Here is a 5,850-nt window from a genome sequence, read left to right as displayed (position 1 = left end):
CATGTGCAGGTGACACTATTTAAACATGATTATTTCATTTCCTACTTTTTAAACTGTTTTTTACTTTTTATTTTTTGTTTTTGGTCCTAATGTTATTTGATTTCCCAACCACTTTCTGGACTTTTTTAACTAAATAGGCATGGAATACCATGCCCATTTTACAGATGGTAAGAATGAAACAGATCAAGTGGTTTGCCACCTTGCATTATAAATCAGGCCACTTTCCTCTTCCTGCCTGTGTCAGGGCAGCATGTGGTGCACACTGACTGATTGTGATGCTCCAGCTGTGTCCTCAGGATGACCCAGCGCAGCTGTCAGGCTGCACCTGCAGTCATGGAGACCAGTGACATCAAACTCTTTGGGAAGTGGATCTTCGATTAGGTACAGATCAATGACATTTCCTTTCAGGATTACAGAGCCGTGAAAGAGAAGGATGCCAAGTACCTGTCCCCCAGTGCAAGGTGCTAGGTGGCCAAACGCTTCAACAAGGTGCATCGCCCTGCTGTGGAACACCTTACCAATGCAATGGTCATACACTGCCTTAAAAACAGCAAGCAGCTCATGACCATGCCACTGCCAAGCATGCCTTTGAGATCGTCCATCCGCTTACTGGTGAGAACACCCTGTAGGTCCTGGTCCATGCCATTATCAACAGCAGTTCTGGGAGGACTCAATCTGGATCGGGCAATCCTGAACAGGGAGGGATCAGGGCATTCATGTGTCCCCACTATGCCATGCGAATTAAGGTGTTTGGCTGCTGTGCACAGGTGCCTGTGGGGTCGCCTTCCAGAATATCAAGACCACTGCTGAGGGTCTAGCACATGAGCTTATCAGGCAACCAAAGGCTCTTCCAATTCCTATGCTACCAAGAAGGATGAGCTGGGAAGTATAGCCAAGTTTAAGCTTTGATTGCCTGGACCATGGGACAATAAACCTGTCTGCCTTTGGGGGCAGCTTTAGATAAAGAGAGAGATAGATATAGATATCTGTATCTATCTCTCTATCTATCTATAGATACCTATATAGATACAGATATCTGTAGAGATATCTTTACAGATATCTGTATCTATCTATATCTATCTATAGATATCTATATATCTAACTATATTCAATATATATTATATATAATGCCACTTTGAGCATTTCCAGCTTCACCCCAGTACCCCAGTCTGGGTGCAAGCAGCAACTTGTTTGTTTCTGTTCTGAGAGAAATGTCTAGAATAATTCTCGATTTTTTCAGTGAAAGACAAGTGGATCCTTATCATATGGGAGGGGTATGACAAGATAGCCCCTCCAAATTCCCCTAGATATGCCCAGCTGGCACTGAAGCAGGGGGCAGTAAATTTGCAAATGAATGAAGGACTCTCCTGAGAGGAGATTCTGAACTCTTTCTCTTCTAGGATTTGCAAGTGTGTCTGATGAATTAGGATGGTGGCAAGAAAGCCACTAGGCATAAAGACTATCAAAGACCACAAAAGGGGAAGTCATCAAGGAAGAAGAAAGGGTGGGCCAAGTAAGCCAGAAACACTAAAAAGTAAACTAGCAAAATCCAATAGAGATAGAATGGAAATCATAATTTTAATTTTCTTGTTAGAAAAGTAAAAGGAGACATATATAATTTTCATAAAATTTATTTAACCTAATGGATCCAAAATATTACTGTCTTAAGATATAATTAATGTAAAAACAATGAAATGCCTCATATTCTTTTTTTTATGTATTAAATCTTGAAATCAAGGGTGTATTTTCCACTTACAGTGCACCTCAATTAGGACAAGCCACACTTGAAGTGTTCTTGCGTTTAAGCCGCTGTCATCTTGGATGGTGTAGGCCTGGATGTTCATGGCAGAACGACAGATGTCCTTTTCGCAGGACTCTCACAAGCTGGCTTTGCGTTAGAGTCAGGGCAGGAGGGTTAGCCAGAGTAGTAACCATAAAGTACTGGTAACCATAAAGTAACCATAAAGTAATAACCATAAAGTAGCCTCAGAGACACAAAGGGTAGAGAGGATAACAGTCCAGAGCAGCAAAAGAACCACAGCCCCACACTGCAGGCCACAGGTGGACCGACAGCTTTGCTTTACTCTCTCCCTATTGTTTGGAGTTGATCCCATAATTCTTGGCCTGTTGGTGTAAGGAAAAGAACTCAGCAGCGAATTTGGTCTTATGCAAATTGAAGCACAGGAGATTTCAGCCAAGAATATGAAAAATAAGAGAAGCCTGGGACATGGGTCAGACCAGTAACAATTATTTAGTTGTACATCAGCCTTTCCTGGCCCCCACCCCGCCATATAACGTGAGGGCCTAGAGGGGAGGAATTAAGATTTACTCTTTTTTTTTTTTTTAAAGATTTTATTTATTCATTTGACACAGAGAGATCACAAGTAGGCAGAGAGGCAGGCAGAGAGAGAGAGAGGAGGAAGCAGGCTCCCCGCGGAGCAGAGAACCCGATGCGGGACTCGATCCCAGGACCCTGAAATCATGACCTGAGCCGAAGGCAGCGGCTTAACCCACTGAGCCACCCAGGCGCCCAAGATTTACTCTTTAATAACAGTTCCTCAACCTTGTGCAGCACTGCAATGGTGGCAAACTGGGTAAGTCTGGTCTTTTTCAACCTCTTCCAAGCACCTAGAATAACACTCATCACAGAGTCCTATATATTTGAAAAATGTTGAAGGACTGACCAGAGACACCTGAGCTCCCTTCTTCTCTAATTGCAGGTCTCTTCTTTCAAAATGGACATAACCAGAAGACTCCTCCTGCTCAGGTCACAAGTAAATTATTGTAGGTGTTGCTCTCTTTACCTACCTACCTACGTCAATGGGAAGCAAAAAATACCCCCCAAAATGATAGAAATAAAAGGTGTTGTGTTTATATGTTTTAGATCATATAGAAGGTTCTCATGTGCAAATCTCATTTAAGCTTTCACATGTTACACATTCAGAAAGGGTTCAGTCAAGTGACTAAAGAAGTCATTCAGCTGGAAACTGGTCCTAAGATGTCTAACTCCTAATCCAAATAATTTTCAGTCTTCCTTTCCCTGCATTATGGCTGCATACAAATGCAGGACCACTTGTGCTGGAAATAAAATGCTCTGGACAAATGCATGGTATTTTTATCATGTTGTTATGGGGGGGGCACTTAGTTATCTCTGACTAAGAAAATATTATTATTTGAAACTGCCCTTGGCCTATCTTTACATATATTAAACACAACTATTGACCCATCAGAAAGCCCAGAGTGGTTCTAAATAAAGATTTTCATTTTCCAAGTTGTACCATGATAGTTTGTCTCCAGAATAAAATGCCTTCTTTGGAAGCAGGGGAGAATTGATTTCTTAAATCTGACCCAGACGTCAGATTGGTGTGCTTTATTGTATGAGTCTAACTGAATGTTTTCTTAGCAGGATCTCCTGTTATAGGAACAAGGCGGTTTTGCACAATTTATTCATCGAAGCAATGGGAGAAAATAGGCCAGATCACACAGCTGGCTTAGAAAACAATGTAAATGCATTTTTGTTCAGTAAACAATTGAAGAGGGAAAATAATTTCCTCCCAAGCCAATAGAAAGTGGGAAAGGACAAACATTTGTTCTTGCCAAATTTAGTCTGAATTATTTATTACCTGCTACAGAACAGGGTATGTGAATAATATGGTAAGAAGCAGCAAAATTCTGACACCTTCTCAAGAAATAGTTTGTAAATAGTTTGTAAACAGTTTGTAAATAGTCAGTAAATTAGCACACATCAGTCATTGCAAGGGGAGGGGTCATGGGCAGTTGTGACCATCATTATATTCTCCTAGATTCTACATTTTGTGGTGGGGGGGTGGAATCTTAACACTTCTCAACATGCTATCAAGAAATGAGTGGACTTGAAGCCCAAAGACCTGGCTTCATTTTGTATCTGCATCATCTTTTTCAAGTCACTAAAATTTATTTCTGAGCTTCCCCTCTCCTGTTATGAAGCTGGCTGGAAATACCTACTTTGTAGGGTTGTACTGAGAATTAAGTGAGCTAATAAAAGTGAAATCTTGTGCAATAGCTGAACCATAGTATTAACACTCACAGATCATTAATCTCTAGTGGCAACATACAGTCACAGATACCATTTTTCTGATTTAAATATGGCTAAGAAATAGTGGTTCATGTCTAGGAAGCTGATATCATAGCTGTTCCTACAGGGGACCTCAAATGATATAACAATAATGCAACAGTCATTTATTTAGTCTTTTACTCCATCATCATTAAAAAGTATTTATTTTTTTCCCACTGTGTGTATGACACTGTACCTGACCCTGAGATATATTAGTTAACAAGGCAGATGATAAGTCTACCCCCCCCCATAGTCAACAACATATAGGCTACTGTTGAAGGGTGGTGGGGTATTGGGTGTTGTTATACAGGGAGGGCCTTGGATTCCTAATGTGAGAAGGGTGGTTTCAATGGCCACTGTGAAAAGCAAAGGACATTCTTGAAATGGTGTTCAGGACACCTATCCCATCATTCCAGCTTGCAGACCCAAAGAACAGGGCTGAGATAAAAAGACATCCCAGAATCTGACAGTCTTCCCTTCTGATGAGCACCATGGTAAGCTGCCATGTTAAGGAGAAGGAAGCATTCACTGGCAATCAGATTACAAAAGTTCCATACGTAAAACAGTACTCTTCAAGCAAAAACAAAAGGAAAGCATAAGATCTCACTTCTATTAGTAATAAGGACTCTTTAGCAGAAAGTAGATCTCGGAACACAGAGATCAAGACAAACTCCAGACAAAGATGGAGTTTTAAATACATGGTGTGGGGGGACTGGGTAACGATTTGGGGAAAAAAAAGTTTTAATTACATTCATATCACACCATACACAAGAATAAATTCTGAATGGATTAGGAACCTAAATATAAAAAATGGAACCATGCATGAACTATAAGGGTGAATTCCTTTTTAACTTCAGACTAGGGAAAAGCTTCTAATTATGACTCAAAATCTAGAGGTAATAAAGAAAAGACTGATAAAACTGACTACAGAAAAATTTATAAAAATGCATAACACAAAATATAATCAAAATCAAGAGTGAAAAAGAATAAACATCTGTAACATGTACCATACCTAAAGGTTTAAGATACCTAACATATAAAGAATTCTTAAAAATATAAGGACAAAAGACAAAAATAATAGAAAAATAGAAAAAAAATCTATGGACTATTCACAAGAACGAATAAACATTCCTCTAAATATGTAAAAAATTTCAAATTAACAAGTAATCAAAAATGCAAGTTATAACAATTCTGAATTATCATTTTTCACCTCTCAGATTGACAAAAGGTTTAAATGTAGGAAAACAAATGATATTGAAATGACTGGACACCCACATGCAGAGACTGAATCTGGACACATACCTCTACCCTTCACAAAAATGAAATCAAAGTCGATCATAAACAAAATAAAAAATACAAAACTCTAAAGCTCCTAGAGGAGAACATAAGAGAACCCCCCCCCCAATCTTTGGATGTGGTGATGATTTTGTTGATACAACACCAAAGGCATGACCCATAAAAGAAATAATTGATAAGCTGGACTTCATGAAAATTTAAAATGTCTGCTCTGTGAAAGATACTGTAAAAAGAATGAAAAAAACAAGCCACTGACTGGGAGGAAATATTGCAAAAGACATATCTAACAAAGGACTTTTATTAAAAGTATACAGAGAACTCTTAAGTGAGAAAAAGAACAGCACAATTTAAAAGTGGATGAAACACCAGGACACCCCACCAAAGAAGAAAAAAGATACAGGGATAGCAAAAGAGCAAATGAATAGATGCTCCACGCATATGTTCTTAGGGAATTCCAAGTT

At 39.2% G+C, this 5,850-nt stretch overlaps 1 pseudogene; it reads left to right on the top strand.

Annotated features, from left to right (window-relative positions):
• The first annotated feature begins 297 nt into the window (after positions 1-297).
• On the top strand, positions 298-909 carry LOC116582501 (annotated as a pseudogene).
• Positions 910-5,850: the final 4,941 nt, after the last annotated feature.

Source organism: Mustela erminea, chromosome 2, assembly GCF_009829155.1.
Source record: "Mustela erminea isolate mMusErm1 chromosome 2, mMusErm1.Pri, whole genome shotgun sequence".
Taxonomy (NCBI): Eukaryota; Metazoa; Chordata; class Mammalia; order Carnivora; family Mustelidae; genus Mustela; species Mustela erminea.
The sequence above is the reverse complement of the archived record's forward strand: the minus strand, read 5'-3'. Positions and strand labels throughout refer to the sequence as shown.